Below are 25,790 nucleotides of genomic sequence, written 5' to 3' on the forward strand. Positions count from 1 at the left end.
AGAAGGTGCTCCTTCCCCTTGGAAGAAGGGAAGCCAGGAAGGGCTCTGCAGAGCACACGCCAACCAGAGCGAGTCTTCTGGTATGAACAGGTATTCCCCAGGCAAGAGACGGCACATGAGAAGACACATTAGACAACACTGACTCACATGACCAATATTTATCCAATGCTACCTATGTACTTGGCCTAGTTTTAAGTACTGGGATACGGCGGGTGACGATAGTGATGGGGCTTTTGCCTTCGGCGAGCTAACATTCTAACAGGAGATGAACAGGAAACCCAGTAAACGTGTCTATCAGTCAAACAGCTATGGAGAAAACAAAGGAGCTAAGGTGTCTGGAGGGAGACTGGGGATGGTTTGCCCAGAGAGGAACGGGCAGTGTGTGAGAGGCATGAACAGAACCAGAATGAACACCGCCCCCCACCCCCCCCGCCTCCGTCCTCCGGGCTGGATTTTCCCCTGAACCTCCTCTCACCCCACTGGCTGGACTTCGCTCTACCACTGAGCAGACTCCAAATTTTGAGCACATTTTACTTCCTTCGTCACACAGACAGGGGCCCACAGACTCAAACTCTGCCTGCAGGTGGACTGTTCTAGATCCAGACTGGGGACGAGGGAGCAGGAAGCCCATGTTTGGCTCTCAACCTAAGACACGGCTTCTAACTCCGCTCACCGTTAGCTGTCACGCAGGTGCATTTTGGCCTCCGTCTGCCTTCTTACGCTTGTCTCATTTCTCTGCTGCCTCAGAACTTGGGAAGGGGAAGAACGCTCTTCCTAAGATAAAAGTTTTTATCCGAGAAGAACCTTCCCTCCCTCCACAGACCTCAAAACTAAATTAGGAACCACTATCCTAATCTATCAAACCTGTCACCTTAATGAAAAAATCTTTCAAACCTTTTACTTAATAGCTCCAAAGACATTGCTAGGGGTGTGTCTGAGAAATCTACCCCAAATGGTATAATAAGGCAAATTCAACAGAAGTAGCAAATATTGGGGGATGGGGTGAGAACGGGGATGATTTCTGTGCCAGCGTCAAACCCCAGGGTACCCTCTTCACCGGTGGCAGCCACAAGGAGGAAGAGGAGGGAAGGTGAAATCCTTAGATATTCTTACCTTCTGACTGCAATATCTACACTTTTTTTTACAACCATGATCGAAAAAGAATTCCTTGAATTTACCTTTTCTCTGAACAATTTAAAAGCACTTTCAATGTATTTGCACACTTGCTTGACAACTTCCTTATGAGATAGGATGGGACTAGAATGTTATCAGGAGGAAATATTCCTGGCCTGGTTACTATGTACAGGGCTCAGTTCTGAGCCTTAGGAGGGAGGGAGGGAGGGAGGGAAGGAGACAGGAAGGAAGGCAGGAAGGAAGGAAGGAAGGAAGGAAGGAAGGAAGGAAGGAAGGAAAGGAAGGAAAAGAATGAAGAGCGGAAAAGAGGAAGGAAAGGCAAAGAATAAGAAAATGATTCCTGACCTTGAACGCCCTACCCTCTATCTCGAAACACTGCTCAGACACCCCCCCCCCAGAGCATTATGCATCAAAAAAAGAAATACAAGACACCTGTCAAATAGATAGATGGTAAAGATTTTTTTAAATGCTCCAGGAGTTCAGGGAAAAGGAACATCTGTTGAAATCAAGAATGATTACAATGGTTTCACGGAGGAGTCCTACATTATTATCTTTTTAATGTTTATTTTTGAGAGAGAGAGAGACAGAGCGTGAGCAGGGGAGAGACAGAGAGAGAGGGAGACATAGAATCTGAAGCAGGCTCCAGGCTCTGAGCTGTCAGCACACAGCCCAACGCGGGGCTTGAACCCATGTACCGTGAGATCATGACCTGAGCCGAAGCTGGACGTTGAACCGAATGAGCCACCCAGGCGCTCCTCATGGAGGAGTTTATAGGTAGGAGTTTATAGATAGGAAAACATCAGAGAAATGGTAAAACCCCAACTACACACGCTGGAGGAACTGCACTCAGAGACTGCACCTCTGGTAGAAGCTGCTAGAAAATCAGCAATGTGTCCTGGGCTTCGGGCAGTCCCAACGTGGCTGGCTTCCTGGCATTGCATTCTACCCTGAAAAGTGTCTCCTGAATCTGAGGAGAACATTAAAAGGGTCCTCTGTTTCCCCAGATTTCCCACTTGCTCTGTCTCACCGCCCACTTTCCAGCCAGAGGCCCTTGACCGCAACGTACAGGAAATGCTCTTCCCGCTGCGCCGTGCAGACCGGGCTGCTTGGCCACGGCGATGATGAAAAGCACAGACTCTCCACCTACTTGGGTTTGTGAAGGCGGCGAGGTTCTGCCAGCTCGGCTAACACCATCAGGTCTGCAGAATTTTACTACAGACATTGTCTTCTCCCTCGTCAGGTCCCGAGCTTGCCAGGAGGCAAGTGTTAACAGCAGGGACAGTTAGCAACAATCACGAAGTCCTCACGCTCTGAAGGAGGGGGAAGGCTGGCCAGGGTAAGGAGGGGGGGCAGATCAAAAGGGGCATCTGGGCTGTGCTCATCCGGCCCCGGTATATACCGGCTGCCACAGTCATTATATTTTTTCTGGCTGCACAGACATGTTGCTATGGAGCCAATACATGCCACTGTGACTTGGCCTCCAGCAAAGAAAATCACATCGCTGGCGAGAGCGTTTCCCTAGATTTCCCTTAAAGGGGCACCATCGATGGCACTGCTCCAGCTCGGAAACAACCGCAGTATTGTTCCGGGGGCCAGCCCCCCGCGTACCATGACATGGAGCCCAGCCACTCATGTTCTACAAGGTGCACGTGCACGTGTGGGCTTATGTGGTGCAAGCCCGAAGCGTGGGGACCGGTCCCTAGCTGCTTTTTAAGTAAGGAACACATGGCTTCGGTTTCTGTTAAATTTCCCTGCAACTGGTAAAAGTAAACAGCCTGCAGTATTTAGGGTCATGATCTGATGCCTCCTGATTGTCAACTTCAAACTACTCATGACCCCAGTGGGAACCAAGAAACCCAAGCGGTTGGCCCCACCCCAACTTTGCCTTTCTTGCTTCAGGCTTCCCTACCTGTTTCTTTTCTTTCTTTCTTTTTTCCTCTTTCTTTTTGTACTAAATGAATAGTACAAAGCAGGCCCTTCCCCACATTGCTGAGCTCCCTAAACTGCCTTCTATTTTAGTCTTTTCTATCTTCTCTTTTTTTAATGTTTACTTTTGAGAAAGAGGCAGAGCATGAGCCAGGGAGGGGCAGAGAGAGGGGGAGACACAGAATCCCAAGCAAATACCAGGCTCTGAGCTGTCAGCACAGAGCCCGACATGGGGCTCGAACCCACGAGCTGTAAGATCATGACCTGAGCCGAAGTCGGACGCTTAACCAACTGAGCCACCCAGGCGCCCCTAGTCTCATCCATCTCTTCATCCCACAGAGACCCTTGGGTTCTCCAGGGAGCAGGAGATATCACATCCCCACAATACACGGCGGTGTGTGCTCTGGGGATAAACCTATTGTGCTTTTCTTGGATAAAATGGGAATACGGAAACCTTCAAGTTGCATGTCTAACAGGTACACATTCCTGTGCTCCGTGCATCCGGGGACAGGACAGGAGGGTCAGTATTAGGGTCGCAAGCAGATGATCACCAGTGAAGTAGCAAAGCCATGTTCCCGATTGCTCCCGATTCTGTTAGAAATCAAACTATCTCCGTCCGCTGGTACGAAGCCACTGAGTTCCTCAATGACGACTCCAGTTAGGGCAGAAGAGAGCCTCTCACTCGTTAAGATGAGATGACTAAATTGCCAAGTGAGATGAAATAGCAGACCCAGGCTCTCAATACTGCACTTGGACCGTCCGGCGGCGAGATGCTTTGGGAACAAGTGCATTCAGTGAACAGTGTCCACAACCAGCTCTGGCTCAGGCACCCTTGCAAGGCCCGCAGGTGAACCTCCTGGGGTTCCAGAGCACCATCACGGTCTCCCTTCTCTCTCCATCATACTCCACAACCACACTCTCGTGTGAAAAACAGTACGACCTTTTTTTTTCTTTAAATGAAGAAATGATTCTCCAAAGTGTCTACGCCTGCAGCCCTAATCTGTACTGCACCATCAGGACCTTATTAGGCATCACTCTGCAGGTCCCGTCGGGAGCAGCGGGGAGAAGAAGGGGAGACCACCGTGCAGCTGGGAGTCAAGTGCTTCTCATCATTCCAGCTCTACTGCTGTCTGAGAAGCCCCCGGACGGGGGATGAGAAGCCCTCCGGGCCTCAGCTGCCTCACGGGGACACAGGGGCTTTGCCAGATGGCTCTGAGCTCCCATCTAGCGTTCACATCCTATTACTCTCTGTCATGATACTCATGAGACGGCGCATCACATGAACAAAACGGATGGTTTCTCCTTGCCCACGGCCATAGTTCTGTGCGTCCGTCACAGGGAAAAAAAGAGAATCTTCTCTCTTATCCTCTCTGCTAGCTGCACAAGGTAACAGTGATGATGGGAATCATTCATAAGAAGCAAAACACGTGTACGGCAAAAAGAAACGGCGGAAAGATACAAGATACAATCTCTCCCCTTCTGAAGGGAAGAGATTTGAGCCTTTTATTTTTTTTCCTTAAATAGTTTATTGTCAAGTTGGTTTCCATATAACACCCAGTGCTCATCCCAACAAACGCCCTCTCCCATGCCCATCCCCCCCCTTCCCCTCTCCTCCACCCCCATCAGCCCTCAGTTTGGTCTCAGCATTCAAGAGTCTCTCATGGTTTGTCTCCCTCCCTCTTCCCCACTATTTTTCCCCTTCTTCTCCCCCAGGGCCCTCCGTTAAGTTCCTCCTAATCCACCTATATGTGCAAACATATGGTATCCATCCTTCTCTGCCTGGCTTATTTCGCTCAGCATAACACCCTCAAGTTCCATCCATGTTGCTACACATGGCCAGATTTCATTGTTTCTCATTGCCATGTAGTATTCCATCGTATAGATAAAACACATCTTCTTAAGCTTTTTATTTCCGAGTGGGAAAACCTTCTAGAGAACGCATGCTATGAAGCACTTTTTCTTGGAGTATCACAATAACAGGATATAATTTTGATGTGAAAATATAATAAAAATATATATAAACAATACGCAAGATAAAGTACAAATATATAAAAGAGTCAGAGGATAACTCACCCTATGAAAACGGCAGACTGGTTTCTTTTCACCAAGGAAAAGGACTAATTTCTTTGGAAAACTGGAAGAGAAAAAGATTTTAAATGAATAACATGAAGTCTGTATTCGAGGGCAGTGCAGGTGTGCAGGCCTAGAGACTGTATAGAATCCCAGCTGCCAGCACTTCGGCACGTACTAGGCACGTGGGAAGTGTGTGATGGATGGGTGGATGGTGGATGTTCCATTCTTTGGGTGACCACATGGATTTTGAAAACAGAGCTTTCACTATTTAATATGCAGCAAGTAATCGCATGCATGATTTTTTAAAATTTATTTTTCAGAGGGAGGGTGCAAGCAGAGAAGGGGCGGGGGGGGGCGGGGACAGAAGATCCAAAGCAGGTTCTGAGTTGTCAGCACAGAGCCCAATGCGGGCCTCAAACCCACAAACGTGAGATCACGACCTGAGCCGCAGCTGGACGCTAAACGGACTGAGCCCCCCAGGCGCCCTGTGCATGATTCCTGTATCACAAAATGCACGAACCTTATGATAAAGGAGAGTATATGGTGGTGCCCAGGAAATCTTTCAGGTGGATCCGTAAAAATGCGTCTGCAGTCCCAGTGTGGGGCTAAACTGAAGGTACCTGAATAAGTGTACCCCACAGCCGCCCTGTGCCCTCTCCCCACACCCCTCCCCCACCACAAAATGTACACCCACAGCTCCATGCACTCCCTGCTGACGTCAGTGACCCCACAGGGATCTGTAACTGGGCTCATAGAGGAATGTGGACTTGGCCATGAGGCACTGGGGGCCGCATCTCGGGCCGACTGAGTACTCCCTCGAGAAAGCCACGGTGTTTGGGACCAAGTGTGGGAAAGAACTGAGATGATGTGAATGTTGATAGTGGAAGCCTGAAAGACGAAAGGAGATCAGGGGGTGACAGCAACAGGCTTCGGAATCTATGTCACAGAAGGAACCTTGCTCAAGATCCAAGTTTTTAAAAATTTCCAGAGACCATTTTAAAGATGCCTTTGAGGGTTTAGGAGGGGAACGTGAGGCCGAGCTGGTCCAGCTCCGGAGACTGGCACATTTCACATGGTCCCAGGGCGTGTGGGGAGTAAGCCTGCGAGCCCGAAGACCCCACTGCTTGCTTTTCCTCCCTCCCGTACAAGGAAGACAGTGCTGTGGCCTCTGGGGCAGGAGGGACAGTGTCCTCCTCAGGACACCCACAGAAGGCAGATTCCCAGACCCTGGGTCACAGATCTCCAAGGCGCACCTCCCAACCTCCTAGACTTTCAGGCTGAGCTAGGGGACCGGAGGGCTACACGGACCACATGGTCCTGCTTCCAGAGAAGTTCATGGTCTAACTGAAAACAGTCCAAGGTAACCACGCAGGACCAAAAGATAGTACCATCTCCGAGCACCTTCTTTTTAAAGCAACACTTTATAATCCGCTCACATACATTAACCTTTTTCATCCTAACGGCGGCAAGGTGTCTACAATAAGAACCACAGAGATCAGAAAAGCTGACTTCAGAGTCAGACCCGAGTCTGCACCTCGGCTGAGGTTGTGCATCAGCTGTGAGACTCAAGTTGCAGACACACCCAGGACCCTATCCCTCAGGGGCAATACTCAGACCCACTTTGTATCATGTTTCAAGCTCTTGGTGGGTGCCTGGGATGTCGAAGGCACTTAAGAAAAAGAAGACGCTTTGACGCCACGTGGCACAATGCATTTCTAGGTCTGCAACAATCCAGAAGACACACGAGAGATTTTTGTAATTTCAGAGTTTATCAAAATGTGAGTACCCGTATTGCATTCTCTTTCTCTGCAACCCTCAAAATATGATGAGGCAGATGAGAGCAAAGTAAAACATTCACCGTGAACGGTCAGATAATATATAAGAGAAAACAGCCCAAAGGAAACAAATCAGCAGACCCCACTAACAATCACGATGAACATTTTGGCTTCTAAGGCTCCAGGCTTTCTCCTGCACTCAAATACACAGAATTCATTATACATACAATTAAATAAATAAAATTATATACATACCTATTATTTAGTCGTAGCATACTATGATAGCATTCACATTGCTTTGCAGTCCGATAATGTTTTACTTGTTATATTATAAACCTCTATTAATATCAACAAATCCATAACCACCATAATTCTTTTTCATTTTTTGGTTTAAAAACAATTTTTTTGAAGGAGGCTTCATGCCCAGTGTGGAGCCCAATACAGGGCTCAGACTCACAACCCTGAGATCAAGACCTGAGCTGAGATCAAGTGTCAGACGCTTAGCTGACTGAGCCACCTAGGTGCCCCGCCACCAGAATTTTTATAGAACTACAGAAGTACTGCATAAAAGGGATGAACCACTCAATAAACAGTTGCTGAATTACAGAGTCTACCAAAGTGCCCCACATTTATGAGAAATGTGGTGGAGTCTATCAAAATGCCCCACATTTATGAGAAATGTGGTGTCACGTGTGGTAGCATGTGGCTCTTTTTCTTTCACTTTTTTTTCAAGATGGAAAAAGGCAGAAAGGTATAAACATCATTAAGTCTTAACAACAAAAAACTTGGGTTTGAGTGGGTGTCCTTTAAAAGAATACAATCCGGCAGTAACACCACAAGGAATAATATTACAAATGACAATATTCAGCGAGCTTCCTACCTACCAGGAGGGGACAAAACTTTAAAGCCCGGGATCAATGGTGGATGGAGATGTCTACTCCAGCTACGAAATCACATTAAGTGTGTCCTGTTTTCAGTGTGATGATGGTAAAGTTACTTCGTGATAGAAAGGTAAAACTGAAAATTGTAGATCCTTGAGTGACCTTAAAAATTACAATCACATTACATAAACTTCAAAACTGGAAAAAACAATCAGAATTTACCATACTTACAAAACCTCTAGAGGTGGAATGTTTGTGCAGCCTCAATATTTTTTTAAAAATGTTTTTATGTATTTTTAAGACAGAAACAGAGCATGAGTGGGGGAGGGGCAGAGAGAGAGAGAGAGGGAGACACAGAATCTGAAACAGGCTCCAGGCTCTGAGCTGTGCACACAGAGCCCGACACAGGGCTCGAATCCACGAACCATGAGATCATGACCTGAGTGGAAGTCGGACGCTGAACTGACTGAGCCACCCAGGTGCCCCTCAGCCTTACTGTTTCTAATCTAGTTTCCTTCTTGAAGGGAATGGTTGATTTGGTAAAAACATATGTGATGCAGTTTTGCTTTAGTTGCACAACACATCCTTGTCCCCGATTGAGAAAATCGTGCCATACCTCGAAATGTGACTGACTAGCAACATTTTAGGAAAATACTGCTTTTGGGGAGAGGCTCAGGGAGTGGATGTATCTCCACAATCTGCAAAGAATGTGGGGCTAACTCCCCCTCCAGTTTATGTAATCAACCCTTCCAAGGATTGCCAGCACTTCTCGGACAAGCAGGAAAGACATGGGCACTGGCCGGGAGCAGCAGAGAAAGACAGGACTTCGCTGTGGCAGCAGAGAAATGCCAGATCTGACACCAACTGAAAAATCCCAGAGAGACCAAACGTGGAGAAACAAAGCAGAGAAACGTCACCGTTTGATTTCTGAAACGGCCAATGGACAGGTGCTGGCCACTTTGCATTCTACCTTCCAACAAAAGTTCCCCAAACCTCATCCTTGTCCAGCTGATGCAATTTTTAGGGGAGGTGACACTCTGTGAAGGACTCATACTCTTAGAAGAGACGCCTCTTCTATTTTGACCACGTGGAAGAGTCAACATTAGGAGATAAGAATGCAGATCTTAACTTTTAGCCCTGAATGGACTCCGAGAAACTTCTCTCAACAGCTCACACTGGAGACTTTCTATCACAGAATATGGACTAAGCTACTCTTTTTTTTTTTTTTTTTTTTTATTTCTAGGAGAGAGAGAGAGAGACAGCGTGAGCAGGGGAGGGTCAGAGAGAGAGGGAGATACAGACTCTGAAATAGGCTCCAGGCTCTGAGCTGGCAGTCAGCACAGAGCCCGACGCGGGGCTCGAACCCACAAACCGCGAGATCATGACCTAAGCGAAAGTCGGACGCTTAACCGACTAAGCCACCCAGGTGCCCCTGGACTAAGCTAGTCTTGACAGATCCCTTTTGATGGTAAAATTCAGGAGCCAGTGAACTGTCCCTAGATCTGGCAGTGAATGTATTATAGGAACAGAGATTTTGCTTTGCTTAACTCTCCCATGGTCCATGCTTTCTCCGTGAGAAAGAACCAGATGGTCGGGCCACACCGTATGCTATGCGGTGTCTCTTCTACGGAGTCAAGGCTAAATGATGCACCTTTTTTATTTTAATTTTTTTTAATGTTTTTTATTTATTTCTGAGACAGAGAAAGAGGCAGCATGAGCAGGGGAGGATCAGGGAGAGAGGGAGACACAGAATCGGAAACAGGCTCCAGGCTCTGAGCTGTCAGCCAAGAGCCCGACGTGGGGCTTGAGCCCACAAGCCGTGAGATCATGACCTGAGCTGAAGTCGGATGCTTCACCGACTGAGCCACCCAGGCGCCCCATGATGCACCTTCTTAAATATGCTTTCAAAGGGTCCTTCCTATCCTCTGACGGTGCACACGGGGTGGCCCAATACTCATTCTGTACACCCGACCTGAAGAGACATGGAAACTTGTGCCTTAAATTCCAACATCTTTGTCCAACTGCACGTCTCTGGCAACCATGATCTAGCCAGGAAAACTGTGCTAATGCTATACGCCCCACACTTATAATGTATTTTTGGACTATTGGCTTCGGAAATTTTTGTCTTCTCATTGTATAATCGTGTAGCATCATCCTGGGCAACCACGCTGGATTCCTTAATATTAGCTACAAGCACGTACTGAGTGGCTCTTTCGTGCTGACAAGATTTCATCTGTTATCTCTCATCCTCACAGAAGTTCTATTAGCCACACTGTTCAGATGAGGAAAACGAGGTTCATGACAAGTAACCCATCTGAGGTCGTTGAGCCGGTAACTGATAAAACAAGAATTCAAAGAGGGGTCTGACTGGGTTTCACAGCTGAAGAGAAGAGAGATGAGGGCCCCGACACCATGCATGTGGCTTTTTGTAAGAAAGTCGCAGTCCAACAGCATTCTGTGAAACATGCAAACGAGCACCCAAATAAGCAGAAACTTCTTTTTCATGGTGCTGGGTTTTTTTTTTTTTAATTTGTTTATATTTATTTATTTTAGAGAGAGACAGGAAGACAGATCATGAGCAGAGGAGGGGGAGAGAGAGAGAGAGAGAGAGAGAGAGAGGGAGAGAGAGAGAGAGAGAGGAAGACACAGAATCCGAAGCAGACTCCAGGCTCTGAGCTGTCAGCACAGAGCCCGACGCGGGGCTCGAACTCATGCACCGTGAGAACATGACCTGAGGTCGGACACTTAACTGACTGAGCCACTCAAGTGCCCGTTGGGTTGTTTTATTGAGGTAGCAAGCAAGGATGCCCGAACAAAAGTTATCCAGGACATTTGGCAGTGAGCAGTGCTCTGCTCGTCCAACAGGTGCTAGGCAAGCATTCTCCGGGCAGAACAGCGGGACCAAATTGCTGACAGTTGCAGTGACACAAAATGTAGCCTTGGCAAGTTGGTCTAACAATTACTTTGCATCATTCTGATTATGAGCCACAAGCATGCAATCAACAGCATAGAGACGATCTTAAATGATCTCCATCAGCATTTTACTTTACTTATCAAAGCGTGGCAGATGGAACACACTCTCATCTGACCTCAACGCAATGTTAATGACCCAGACACAAAGAATGTGCAGGAACAATCGCGGTGCCAGAGCCCTGGCCCTGCTGGGGGCCATTGGTTACAACAGATGCATTTTAGTTCATTCCATTTTTCCATTTATTACCTCAGAGTAAAAAAATAATAATATTTATGTGTTTCTCATCTGGTAAATTTATCCACGGTCTAACTCAATTGAAAGATTTAAGCGAGTTTGCAGATTCCCCCAGACTTAATATCGCATGTCATACATATCGCTACAAAGAGCAGCTTCCATACTCCATTATACATTTTTGTGGGTACACATCTCCCCTAAATTACAGCCCAGCTCTGAGAGCCTGGAGTTTGCCTCATTTATTTCCGTTTTCCCACCACCTAGCCCAGTGCCTGGCACGTACGGCAGACATTCCAAATATGCAGAAATGAATGAATTCTCATTGGGCCATAAATGAGAAGGCACGCACAAGTGACCCCAAGTTGTTCGGAGGAGTCACTAGTACTTCAAAGGGCAAGATCTAAATTCCAAAAGTCATCTTCAAATTGGAAAGATAATGGTAAATGCATATGAAGAAATGTAGTGAAGATCTGCTCTTAGGAAGTAAAAAAATACAAATATAAAAATAAAAAGACTGCCCCCATATTGATGGAAGAAAATCATTTGCAGAAAGACCCTCCCAAGAGATCTAACCTCAACAGCAAAACCTGTAACTGAAGAGGGAGAGAGTATTTGGGGAATGGTTTTCAAGGACAGTAATTAAAATCACTACAGGTTACAGTACCAGATCTGGGAGAGAAATACTGATTATTAGATGAGGGGGGTGGGGGGAGAAAAAAAAGAGGTCAACCTTCCTTCTCAAAAAGGAAAGAAAAAAGACCACAAAGTTCTTAATATATCAGCACTATTACAATCAATGTCTATCACTTCACTGACACATTTCAGTTGGGGCAGTAAGATTCTACGAAATGGAACAAAGATTATATATTTGCCTTTGAAACGTTAAACAAAATTTCATGTTTATTTCTGAGAGACAGAGAGAGAGAGAAAGACAGAGTGAGAGTGGGGGAGGGGCAGAGAGAGAAGGAGACACAGAATCTGAAGCAGGCTCCAGGCTCTGAGCTGTCAGCACAGAGCCCCACACAGGGCTTGAACTCATGACCCACAAGATCATGACCTGAGCAGAAATCAGATGCCCAATCGACTGAGCCACCCAAGCACCCCTATATTTTGCCTTTAGATAAATATAATATCTGCAATAAAATGTGACATCTCACGAGGTTCATCCATTATTGGGATCCTACTTGGAGTATACAAATGACTGCTCTACCACCCTACCAACCAACTGCATAAGAGAATGTCTTCAGGTAGCCGCTACTTGCAACTTGATGCTTCCTTGGGTATCTGTGTTTGGGAGGGTGTGTGTGTGTGTGGGGGGATTTCCAATGGTCTCAAGGGGTATTATATACAATGCAATAGGATAATACAAAGAGTATCTTATACTCAATGTTTAGTATTCTTGAACTGCCAAAACACACCATGTAAACTTTGCAAAGGCAGTGTCCATAGACCTTAATGATACTTCGAGCAGTTAGCATGAGTATGAAAGGCTGAAAGGCTAAACAGAAGAGGAAACAAAATCAGCAAACCAACAGGACCTCAGAATCCCAGAACTGGCGGTCACCGCCTGAGCGAAGCTGCCCCTCTGACTCGGGGGAGGAAGCAAGAGAGGGAAGATGCTATTTTTAGGGTAAAAGGCAGCATGTTTTTCATGCTCGGCCCTTCAGGGCCCCGTCCGTGCAGTGCAGCCTCTCCACTGAGTTAGAGACTACAGCCCCTTCGCCAAAGGTCAGTATGCATGAGAAGTAGCACGGCGGAAAGGGAAGAGTTAGATGCTCTGGCTTTAACACGTGCTGCCTGCGTCAGGGACGCAGGAAGTGCCCCAATCAACTAACAGAGGCCTTAAGGATGCAATTTTGGACACAGAGTTGGAGTTCAGGAAATACGTAAAAGCTGTGATACTCATATCTACGTGAGCTTTATAGTTTTCAAAGTGCTCACTGTAGAATGAAGAGTGAGCAGTCAACATCGCTGTATTAGAGATACGATGTTTAAAATGGCACCTTCTAAGTGTCTACAACAGCCAAGGGCTGACAAACTTTTTCAGTAAATGGCCAGACACCAAACGTTTCAGGCTTTCTGGGCCTGAGGATCTCTCTCACAGCCACTCAGCTCTGCCACCAGGGCACCACAGAAGCCACTATCCCGATGGATGTGTCTGTGTTAATAAAGCTTTATTTACACAAACAACTATGGGTGGGAATTGGCTCACAGGCCAGAGTCTGCCAACCCCGGGTCCAGAATATCATGATACTGGAAAATGGTAAGACATAACCTCTATTTCCTCCTTTTCCTCAAAATAGGTGATATTTTTGTTTCTGTGAACATTAACAAAGGGAACCTCAATAAAGTGGACTTGGAGGTTGGAAGGGAGCTGTACTACTCAACATCGACTGTAGGAAAATTGTCAATTACAGACTCAAGGCGGGAATCATCAGCAGGAAAGAATCGTCAATCACAGATGCACATCACAGCCCCTACAAGAATTCAACCACCTCTCCAATATTCAGCCAGCGAGAAACACTCATCATCTTGAACTCTTACTCTTTCCCGGTAGATTTTCATTCTAAATGACCCTTTCCAATGACCTCCTGTTCCACAAAATAGTGTTCCTTTTTTGTTGTTTGCTACTCTTTGCTATTCCCGGATAAACCCATTTCTGCCAACAAATAACTGAAAGTTGTATTTTTAAGGTTACTACCCTTAGCACAAAGTTAGATGGCAATAACATTCAGTAGTCAAAAGCCGTGACTGATTTATGTGCGCAGTGTCCACCATTAAACTTCCCCCACAGTAAGCAGTAAGGGCAAATTTTTCAACATGAGGTGGCGCTTCACAGACTGGCAAGTCTCTGTGCATTATCTCTGCATTAACGTATGCGCAAAGAGAACACGCTGTCCCACAGAACGCCAGATAAATGTCCAGTAGCCTCTTGGAGTAGTGTACTATCCAGGTAACCAAGATGAGAGCTGTGCAACCACAAAAAACAACCAACCTGATTAAAAACTGGGCAAAGGACTGGAAAGGACATTCCTCCCCAGAAGACATACAAATGGCTGACCGGCACATGAAGAGCTGCTCGCTATCACTCGTCATTAGGGGAATGCAGATCAAAGCCACAATGAGATCATTCACACCCAGGAGGATGGCTATACGTACGAGAACAAGAAACACAAAGCAATGACAGCAGAAAACAACACGTGTTGGTCAGGATGTGGAAAAATTGCAACCCTCGCGCCCGGCTGGTGGGAATGAGAAATGCTGCCTTTGCTGTGCAAAACAGGATGAAGGCCCCTCCAAGAATTCGATATAGAATTACCATATGGTCCAGCGATTCCACTTCTGGATATATACCCGAAAGATGTGGAAGGGGGGGGGGGTTAACACCTGTTTGTATACACCCAGGTTCACGACAGGGGGATGTACAAAACCCACAAGGTAGAAGAAGCAGCTCAAGTGTGAGTAAAGAAAATATGGTAGACACATACAATGGAATACTATTCAGCCTTAAATAGGATAGAAACTCTGACATGGGCCACGACATGCACAAACCTTGAGGATGTTTGCTCAGTGAAATGAGCCAGTCACAAAAAGACAAACACTGCATGATTCCACCGGTATGGGGTACCCAGAACAGTCAAAGCCACAGAGATAAAAAGTAGAGCAGTGGTGCCTAGAGCTGGTGGTGGGGAGGGGTGAATGGGGATTTACTGCTTAACGAGCACAGAATTTCAGTTTGGGAAGACGAGAATCATTCCGGAGATGGACGGAGGAGGCATGGTTACACAACAGTGTGAATCTACTAATGTCCATGAACTGTCTACCTGAAAATAGTTAACTCTAGGGCCGCCTGAGTGGCTCAGTAGGTTAAGTGTCCGACTTCGGCTCAGGTCATGATCTCACAGTTTGTGGGTACGAGCCTCGTGTCAGGCTCTGTACTGACAGCTCAGAGCCTGGAACCTGCTTTTGATGTTGTGTGTGTCTCTCTCTCTGCCCCTCTCCCACTCCCACTCTGTCTCTCTTTCAAAAATAAACAAATCTTTTTAAAAAATAGTAAATTTTATGCTACATACATTTTCTCACATTAAAAAAGCCCCAACTTTGTGAGCACCTCCATGGGAGCTTTTCAAAATGATCTCTTTGGACCAGGAAAACACAAAGATATCCAAGTCAGTCTTGCTTGAGATGGCTGGTTTATGGGAGGCAACTATGGAATTTGAGAGTTCTCAGAAATCAGTTAAAATCTGAGAGCCTTCACATTTAAGAATCATCTGGATGAAAAGAGAATATGAGGGCTTCTGTGATTCACGGGGAACTCCAGGCCGATTTGTGATATGGGCAGGATGCATGCAATATTCTTTCTGAGAGCTATATCCCCAGAGATGCCACTCGACAGTGAATCAGGAGGAAAGTCAATTACAGGCAGAAGTAAAAGTTAAGGACATTTACCTACCCAATGAAAGGCCACAGGAAGGGGCAAAGAAAGGTAAAAGAAATCCCTGTAATTAAGGCAAAGCAGCTCTTTTACGATGACAGTGAAAAACTCACAATCTCCAGGGCAGAGGAAGTCTCTCTCTCTCTGTCCCTAACCTCGCTCTCCTTGAGGTTACACATGTGTGACCACCTTTCATTGACTAGCGTGTAACGTAAGCTCCTCTGAATCTAATTCTGCAGAACACATAATACAGTACAGCACGCCTAAGAGGTGACCTCATGAAAACTATCTTTATTTAGCATTATTCCATGGATTACTCAGGTATCATCCTTACAAAAGTCCAGCTAAGATGGGGCTGCATTACCTACTCCAAGCAGAAGGACGCTGAGTCATGGTTTCTCGGCTGGATGAAAATGATACCACGTCTGCCCATATTTTTGATAAGAATTAAGAAGATACTTCCACGCCAGCTCAACCCTACAAGAGGAGAAAAGTCTGGCAGCCACATCGTTGATATATGACATTGGTGACTACCCTTCGGTGATGACAAATCTTCCCACACTGCATGAACAAGGTAGAAGGCTGTGCCATTTCCAACTCGGTTACCCAGAATGACCCTCAGAGTGTCCATATACCCAGCTACCTACAACGATTTCTGGCGACCAGAGTTTAAACCAACATGCAGTAGAATGCAGTTTTCGTTGGAGGGCACGCATCTCTATTATAACCATTTTTGACAGTTCCTGTCAGAGAATTCAAAGTATGAAACAGAAACGTGTCTATGAAAAAAAATTGTGGCGGGGGGGGGGGCGGGGAGACATGCAGGATAAGTGTTGATACCAGATTTTTAGATAACGAAAGCCAGCAGCGTGCAGGAAAATGTTCAGTAACTAGCTGGAGGGGACAGAGGAGCTGTGATCTGTAGTGTTCGCAGATGTCTGTAGTCTAAACGTTCCCACCACGGCCGATTTCAAGCTAGCAATATGATGCCAGCCTGCTCTCAAAATTCCTCAAAATGGAACAGTTGGCTTGTGAGTGCCGGTGCAAGCCGGTTCCAACCCACCACTGGCTGAAACCCACTTCCCTCATCCCACCAAGATCAATAAACCTCGTTTCATATCTAAAATAACCCCTGCCAAGCTATAGTCCATCATTAATCAGGCCTCTTCCCATCAACCAAAAGATATCTGTTCCCACCACCACATCTTTGGGTTTTTTGTTTTGTTTTGTTTTGTTTTTAAGTCTCCTCATCTGGAATAAAGCTCACTCAAGTCCAATCTTATGTAGGAAGGTGTCTTCAACTGCTCTGAGACAGCACTGGCTTTTCTCAGTCTGGAATTTCTACAGCACTTATGGTCTCCTGTCCTCTCACAGGATTCTAGGGGGGCAGATTCCATGAGGCCAGGGGGCGTTCTCAGAGTGCTAACTAAGCACAGCGCAGAGTCTGACCCGGCCGGAACTGAATGGAACCCGCTGGCCTGACTGGCAGGGCTGACTGTTGTCCAGGCTGCAACAGTGAGCTAGCTCACCAGCTGCTCACCCCTGTGCATGCCAAACTCTCACAAAAGGAGGGCGGGAACTAGTATTTGTTGAGCATTAACATCCCTGCGAGCTCCGGTACCCGGAACTTGGTTCCCAACACCATTCCTCAATGACAGGAATCGGGGCTAACCGGAGAAATGGCGGACTCCAAGACGGTGGCAGGGAATTGTCAAGATGAGCACGAAGGAGATGTTCAGAAACGAAAACGCAGTGATGGGAGTGTATCAAAGGGGAACAGGAGACCATATCCATAATGTTCTTGAAAGAGTTGCCAGTGGCCCAAAGTAGAGCAACTTGCACAACAAAGTAAACAGCATTGTACTAGATTATAACCTAGAGTACAAAATAAATGCCTGCGAGTTCACACTGAGACAAAGAAATGACTGAATAAATAAATCAATGGTGAAGAGGAAGATACCAATCTCCTTGGTGTGGGTTCTTTCCCAAGATGGGGGCGTGTGTGAAAAGAGTAACTTTAAAATGTCAAAACCTGACAAATGCCACCTCAGCTGGGCGAGATCAAGCACAAGGTGACCATGGGAAGTCATGCTGAGGGTAAGCGCCCTTCACACCTATGTTCTGCGATAAAAATGGCGATTTCCCAACTCTGAGAAATGCTCATCAGTCATTTTGTAGAATGCCCCTTGTCGGGGTTTTCTAATCATAACAAAAACATAGGAAAAACCCCACTTGAGGGGCATTCCAGAAAACGACTGATCAGCACTCCTCAGAATTGCCAAGGTCATCAAAAATAAGTCAGAGAAACTGTCACATTCACAGGAGCCAAAGGAGACATGATGGGGAATGTAATGCGGTTCCCCAAAGGGATCCTGGAACAGAAAAGGGACATCAGGTGAAAATTAAGGAAATGTGAATGAAATAGGGACTTGACTTACTACTACTACTACTACAACTACTACTATGACTACTACTACTACTACTACTACTACTACTACTACTACTACTGAATTGTACTCTTGTTAAGTGACTTGCATAGGTTATTTTGCTTAATCCCCACAATGCTGTAAAATGCCTCCACTCCTTTTTTTAAAAATTTTTTTACATTTATTTATTTTTGAGAGACAGAGTGTGAGCAGGGGAGGGGCAGAAAGAGATGGAGACACAGAATCTGAAACAGGCTCCAGGCTCTGAGCGGTCAGCACAGAGCCTGACAAGGGGCATGAACCCACGAACCTGTGAGATCATAACCTGAGCTGAAGTCCGGTGCTTAACCGACTGAGCCACCCAGGTGCCCTGGCTCCACTCCTTTTCCAGAGGAAGACAACAGAGATGTAACTGTNTGAATTGTACTCTTGTTAAGTGACTTGCATAGGTTATTTTGCTTAATCCCCACAATGCTGTAAAATGCCTCCACTCCTTTTTTTAAAAATTTTTTTACATTTATTTATTTTTGAGAGACAGAGTGTGAGCAGGGGAGGGGCAGAAAGAGATGGAGACACAGAATCTGAAACAGGCTCCAGGCTCTGAGCGGTCAGCACAGAGCCTGACAAGGGGCATGAACCCACGAACCTGTGAGATCATAACCTGAGCTGAAGTCCGGTGCTTAACCGACTGAGCCACCCAGGTGCCCTGGCTCCACTCCTTTTCCAGAGGAAGACAACAGAGATGTAACTGTTCGGCCCAACATAACAGAGTTAGTAACTGGTGGAATTCAAGCTGAAACTCACAATGAATTGTTCTAAGACTTTTAGAAGTTTTAACTTCATGAATCCTCACAACAACCCCATAAAGCCAGGTAGCACTATTAGGACTTCCTGTCCAAGTGAGGACACTGAAATAGAAGGAGGCTGGGTGAGCTACTCGGGGTGGCTCAGCTACTAAGTGGCACAACCAGAATCCGAATTACAGGGGACTTCAATCCGAAGCACCCCAAACAGCACACATAGCATCTCCATTAAAAGCCTGCCTCGCGGCCCTGGCTTCACAATGTGCATTTGAAATAATAGATAACAGTAACCATACAGACATTGTAGGGTATAGAGTGTGTGCCAATTACTTTACAAATAACAACTCACTTTGCCCTCCCAACAATCCAGAGAGAGGTTCTCTTACTATCCCCATTGTACAGATGGAACACTGAAGCACAAAGAGATTAAATCAGGTGAATAAGTGGGTACTAACTAACTGTACAACTCTTCCAACTTCTCTGGATGTTTATATTTAAAGGAGTCTTTCGTGAGCCATTGTGCCTGGTCATCATGAAAAGGTTTCTCAGGAATCGTTTATGTGACCCAATTTATACGTATCTGATTATTTTTTTTGGCATCACACTTTTTAAAATTTAGTTTCCTGATTTCTCCTTTTAACTTCTTTTACCTAAAAGCTTCCTCCCACCCACCACCGCCCCCACCCCCGCAGTGAGAGACGCATATTTTGCCAATGTGCTGCAATTAGGCTGTTCAGTAACCAACTTGAGGCCAATGTTTATTAATTAGAAAAAAAGCCATACATGTTACGAGCTCTAGGCTCTGCAGAGCGTTATAGTCCACACGGACCCTCTAATCATGTTCGTGGCTTAGATGGATTTCAACACTTGTACTTATCATAGACCAAAACTACATCGTTGTTGCTCTGGTCAGTAAACATCTCAGTTAAATGGCACATTGATACTCCATTTACTTCTTTTATAATTTTCATGAACTTGCTTATTCACTCATCCTGCAATTCGTACTTGGCCTTGACCACCTGGGAACCTCTTTATGGTTTGCTTCACAGGAGGTTTTTCTTGAGACAGAAGTCCATGAAATGATTTTGAAAAAAGTGTGCCTCTTCTGATTGCAATATCAGATTGCTACCAACTTTTGTAGAAGTTAAAGTCTATTCCGGATCGTTTTCGGTGTGCACTGTCCTGAGTTCAGATGCCTGACAAGTTCATTAGCGCCGACAAATGTGAAGGCTCCCCAGGGAATTGCTTTGCTCTCCTACCCGCAAATCAACAGCTTCCCCAACTGGCCCAGGAGAGGAGTGCTTCTGTCCTGACGGGCGAGGCCACCGTGGGCCACTGCCTACCTCAGAGGAGGCCTCCGAGTGCAAGAGCAGCTGTGGCTTGGAAATACGCTCTAATCCGCAGAGAACCATGGTCCAGGCCCCAGCGGACCTTTCCCTGGGAGAGAAAGTCTCACTTCTCAGGAAGGGTACGCGCAGTCCATACCACAGTCCTCCAACCCGATCGCGGTGAGCTTCAGGGCGACTTGCCAGATTGGTGCATTTGGTGAAAACCCTTTGACGTCATTACATTCCTTTGACCTGCACAAGACACATGCCCACCGGGGCACCTCCAAGCCCCTGACTCGTCATGACACTGAGAAGCTAGAAGTGGTTGGGACACCAGGAACCGATGCTGGCGGGGGTGGGGGTGGGGTGAGGGCTGAAGGCCTTGGACAAATTTCTTAACCTCAGGGTGCTCAGACAGAATTTGCAGAACAATGGCTGTAGAGATTAAAGGGTTAATCCGGTAACAAGCACTCCGCAAGGATATTGGCACAAGGTAAGTACTGGATCAGCATCTGCTATTAGAGACCAACATCATCAAAACAGTCCATTGTCACCAATGACTCCAAAGTAATGAACCTGACCACCCCACCCTCCAACTGTCCTTCACCCATCCAGAGGCTGCTCATTTAGGACCCGCACGGCGGCCAATGTCCTAAGGCCTGGTCACCCAGGGCAGCGATGTGAGCAGACAAAACTCCTGTTTGCAAGATGAATGTGTTTCTCCAGATTAAATGTACAGCTAACCGCGCAGTCCACTTCTCCTTTCCTTAACAAGGGTTTTTCACATGCAGATGTTTTCATCCTGCTTCCTTCCTCTCTTTTCTTGTAGTATTAAAAATCTTTTCCCTTTCAGCCCTGTTCTGCCCTACTGTTGAATTTTTAAAAAGGAACGAAAAAGCAACCCAGCCAGCTAGCTCAGAGGCCTAAGTACTTTGCTCTCAACTCCACACCGCCGATATTATGCACGGCCGGGGCACTTTAACAGGGAATTGGAATCTAATGAGAAAAGATAAGACAGAAGCACAGATAAAGGAACTCCCGAAAATCAGCCCCGTAGTGTCACCAAGGCCTGGTGGCCTCCGAGCTTATTAATATAGACTGCCTCTCACTGAGGGGCATGCAATTCGCTCGCAGTCATTTCTTTAAAACTATTAGTCACCCTCACACCGAATTACCTTTCGACAAGGACACTCTGTAACCAGGGATACACCTGTGTGGCTTAGTCATCCTATGGGCCTCAAGGTCACCGACTTGAGTAACAGGATAAGAATGACCTCATTCACCCACTATAGAGCGTTATGTCACCAATCAATACAGGAGGCCTCTGCACATCACTGACAAAGACTTGTCCAGGGACCCAGCGTGCATCAGAAGCAAATTACACCCTTAAAGGCAGATGACACACAGAACACAGGAAGGTCCGTTCAGCAAAGCAAGGCCTTTGTTTGCTTTGGGAGAAGCAGCAATCCAACCTCAAAAACAGGGGAAAAGGGGAGAGACAGAGGAGAGAGAACCCATACAACAAAAGCACAGCACTGTTCGCACGCTCTCTTTGACATGACCTTTCTCCCACCTTCCCTCTTGAACACAGGGTGCATCTTCCGGGGACTCACAAGGTAGGAAGGAAGACAAAAAATGGAGGTATAACGACGGGACGCTGTGATGCTGAGGACCCAGAAACAGCATACCTCCCCCCCAAGAACCGATCTCACCATGCGTTGGGGGTAACCGGTAACAGTAACAATAAAAGACACTGGAGAGTGCTTCCTATGTCATTGTTCTATTTAATTTACAAATATTAGCTCATGTGGCCTTCCCAACAACCTGAAGCAACAGGTTCTATTATTGTTCCCATTGTACGGATGGGGAGCACTGAGGCCCGAGAAGTGAAGTAAGGTGCCTGATGTCACACACAGGCAGTTAGGCTGCAGAGTTACCAGCGGCAAGAACAGCCACAATTGGAAGTTACTTTTGTGGGGTTCTGCACATGCTCTATTTTTGCGAATAACTATCCCACGTATTCAATTCCGTTTTTCTCTCTCGTCAGAGAGAGATGTTGGATGTATCTCTGTGGCATGAAGGCAGGAGTAACTGGCTCTAATTAATCCTTAAATCACTCTGAGAGATAGACCAAGGGCGCACAACTGACCTTGGCTTCAGATAAGAAAAAGGACGTTCAGGGAATCCAAAGGACGTGTCTAGGGTCAGATGGCTTTATTAATTTTTTTCACATTGCTTTAAAGATAAGCTCTCGCACGACTTAAGGGTGGTTCTTCAATTTTCTGAAGCTGTGAAATGTTGTGAAGGAAACAAAATCTTTTTACATACACGCAAACTAGAACGGAGATAAAGGAGGCGCTGCTCTGGTGGACAGAGGCTGGGTCTGGCCCACAAGCCCATGCGGCTCCACGGAATGAAGGTGGAGCACCACTGTGGAGCACCCCGACCCTCCAAGCAAAGCACAAGAGCGGACGGGACTCTGTCCAAAGCCCCCAGGAGCTCCGGCAGAGGACAGCGAAAGATCTCTAAGTCCCATGGGGCAGGAGGTATAGGGCGGCATTCTCTCTCCCTCCCCATAGAGGTGGGGGCTCAGAGACACCCGTTCTCGGCTTCCTTTCTCGTGCATCTCTTTCTGTTTCCTTCTTTGCAGCTCTTCTGTATCTGTTCCTTTTTCAGCCCTGGGGGTTTCCCTGGCTGATAACTGGAAAAGGGGCAAAACCTCTCGTGACCTACTTTTTCATCACCCAGCGAAACAGAAGGGGGCAAAGCGTGCTCGGGGACCTGGCGAGCGGCTCCCCAGGCCTGGGCACCATGCATCAAGGCTCCACAGCGCTGGCAAAGCCGGGCAGGGAGAGGGAGCAGTTTTGCAAGGACAGGACTGCAGGCAAATCTGGGTCCCCTTGCCCTGCATCTCAGTAGGCAGAAGGCACCGGGCATCACGGGTGGTCAGAGCCGGAGGGCACCTCTGCGCCTTCAGTCCGGCCTCTCCGTGCAGCACACAGGGACGCTGTGTCCCACCCACACCGGGCGGCTTAGCTCGGGGTCTGCAACCCGCACGGGTCACACGAGGGACTTCTGACCTCCTGCCCTTGAGCACCCGAAGCCGTAAGGAGCGAAAGTAGAATGAGAACTGCAGGACGAAGAGCGGGACCTCCGTGCGATGCCAAATGACGCCAGGCAGGCTCTGGATTCATACACGCATCTGTGTAAACTTCTCTCTTAAGGCCCTCTATGGAGGAAAAAAATTCCTACGGCCCAGAATCACCCGAAGGCTTACCAACTGTTTTAACGCCCTCTAATGCGAAGTGCAGCATTGAGAGATATGAAAAAAAGAAAACCCTTTCCCGGCTGTCCACATCTCCCTGGGACGTGTGATGTGATGGGTGACTGGGAAAGAGACAGAAGGCCCCAGGCCTCCCAGGGGGCCCCTGCTTCTGCCTGACTCTGCCTGTGAGACGCAGCCGCCCGATCATTAGCATACCAGATTTGCATTCCCTCCAGATGAGATTTCATCACCGCATCATATTTATTCATCCCTTAATATAAATCCAAATTGCTCTCTCCAAATAGCAGAGAGCACTGTGCTTCGGTAAGGGGAAAGAGAAACGATCGCGGGAAGAGATACGCAGCGTTTTCTCTTCCTCTCCCTCCCCCGTGCTGTGCCCTTCCCTGCCTCATCCCAGGGCTGAGAAAGCATGCCTGGTCTTTGGTGCCTCATGGTAGAGGGGGCTCTCGGTGAAAGGAAAACATGGTAGCCCTCTGCCCTCCCAAATACTGCGAGAGCCCCTGGTAAGTCCCACCGGGGGTGAGCCCAAGCGCCCTCACGGCAGCCAAATATACCTCCCCAGCACACCAAAAGCTACAATCTTTTAAAGAAGACAGGGGCATCTGGGGGACTCAGTCAGTGAACTGTCTGACTCTTGACTTCGGCTCAGGTCATGATCTCACAGTTCATGAGATCAAGCCCCCCATCCGACTCTGCGCTGACGGCACGGAGCCTGCTTGGGTCTCTCTCTCCCTCTCTCTGCCCTTATCCCACTCGCACTCTCTCTCTCTCTCTCTCAAAATAAATAAGCTTAAAAAATAAATAAAGAAGACAATCATGTGTCTGAACCTGGAAAAGTCTGGTTGGAAACAAAGCTCAGGAGATGAAGGGCATGCGAAGCACACAGGGCCATGGTGGTTTCTACTCGTCCCTTTCTACCATGGCCACCACCTGAGGGGAAGTGCCATGTCATGGGGACACTGCTTCGTCTGAAGAGAAGAACTGTATGGCGTCTTTTCTTGTGAAGGGAAAATGAGTAGCATCATCTAGAAGGGTACCTTCCAAAGTGTTTTTTCTGATTCTTTTATCTGGGGATAGGGCTTGCACTTCCTCACACTCCAGCGTGTATTTTTAAAATAGTAAAAATCTCACAGAAAATCCCTCTGTCAGCCTGCATGTATGAGAAAGGGAGGTTCCCGGACTCCTTACAGGAAAGCTCTGTGGAAAAGAATGGCCAATTACCTGTAAATTGAACTCCTAACTGTGGCTTGAACCAGGGCATATGTGTCAAATTTTATCCAGTGATTTCGTGTTTTCATGGGTCCTCACCACTATGATTTCAGCTATTTTTCTCAAGAAAGAGTACAAGGATGGTCAGACTTCAGAGCAATTTAAATGGTTTCAAGTGTCTTCTGAACTTCATGCTCTAGCTGAAAATGGACCCTGGAAAAATAACCCTAACTTCCAGGTTTGGGGCTCGATATCAGTGACTTCCCGCAGGGTTACAGAAGATGCTGTTAGCTGGCGAGCCTAGCCGAAAGGACTAGAGCCAGAGATTGTCAGCCATGAACCCTAACTCAACGACAGCATGTGAAAAAAACCCAGCAAAATTCAACATCTTGACCAAGAGTCCCTGTTCACCACGCGCCTGAGATATTCAAGATGTTCAGAGAAACAGGGAATTGGACCACAGGGTAGAAAATTCCAGTCCTGGGTCTGCCACTGACTCGCGGATGGGCCTGAGCACGGCCCAAAACTTCCCCGCCTTGAAGTCAGCAAAGCCGAAGAGTTAATGGATTTCTGAAGTCTTCCGCATTCCCTGAGCCTCTGCTTTCAAGCTCCTTGTCCTTCCCTTTGCCAACAGAGACCGAGAGTGTTAGAAAGGCTGTGCCTCTGACCCCAGAGGAATGTGACAAGGGCCTTCCTTGCATTGTTCCCACAGTGACCAGCGCCAGCTGTCCAGGCAGGCCGGCCAAGTTGTGGCGCACGTCTGGGGGCTGTGCATGGAGGGCCACTCCCCTCCCCCCCAGGCTTCCCCACTTCCTCTGGGCTTTGTCAGCAGGTCAGCACCCTCCCGGGAACACAGGAACGGGTCTGTGTCTGTGATCTTTAATAGCTAACAGTGGAGGGTTTAAGATCTGGAGTGCAGCCACAGGGCCCGAGGCTGCCTCCCATCTCAGCTGGAGGGGTGCGGACATGTCTTCGCTTCTCCAAATCTATGGGACCTGCCTCTGGGAAGGGAGGCAGACAGGCAACGGGTCAGTGTGCTTAGACACGGCAGATATTTTCCCAAGCGTGTTGGCATGTAACGACGTTAAGGAAAGTCCTGTTAAAAGACGGGGACTCGAGTGAGAGATCTCCCTCGGAGAATCTTGGGGTGAGCCAAGATCTGCAAACAGGCAGTTCTGAGTAGGCGCAATGAAGAAGGGTTTCCTTTTTGCCTGCAGCCTGCGTCTGAGATACTAATAAGGGAAGATCACTGGAAAGCATTACTATTATTTTTAGCTTTTCTAAGGGAGGGAGGAGTTTTCTGAAA

General features: G+C 47.2%; 1 long non-coding RNA gene across 1 annotated transcript in view; it reads right to left on the reverse strand.

Moving 5' to 3' along the window:
* LOC144236468 (uncharacterized) overlaps positions 1 to 25,790 on the reverse strand; it is a 250,995-nt gene that overhangs the window by 33,773 nt on the left and 191,432 nt on the right. Inside the window, exon 5 of the long non-coding RNA XR_013336561.1 lies at positions 5,134 to 5,194. This is a non-coding gene — a long non-coding RNA (uncharacterized LOC144236468). The remainder of the gene's footprint in view (positions 1 to 5,133; positions 5,195 to 25,790) is intronic.

This window comes from Crocuta crocuta, unplaced genomic scaffold (genome assembly GCF_008692635.1).
Source record: "Crocuta crocuta isolate KB4526 unplaced genomic scaffold, BGI_CrCroc_1.0 scaffold24, whole genome shotgun sequence".
Lineage (NCBI taxonomy): Eukaryota > Metazoa > Chordata > Mammalia > Carnivora > Hyaenidae > Crocuta > Crocuta crocuta.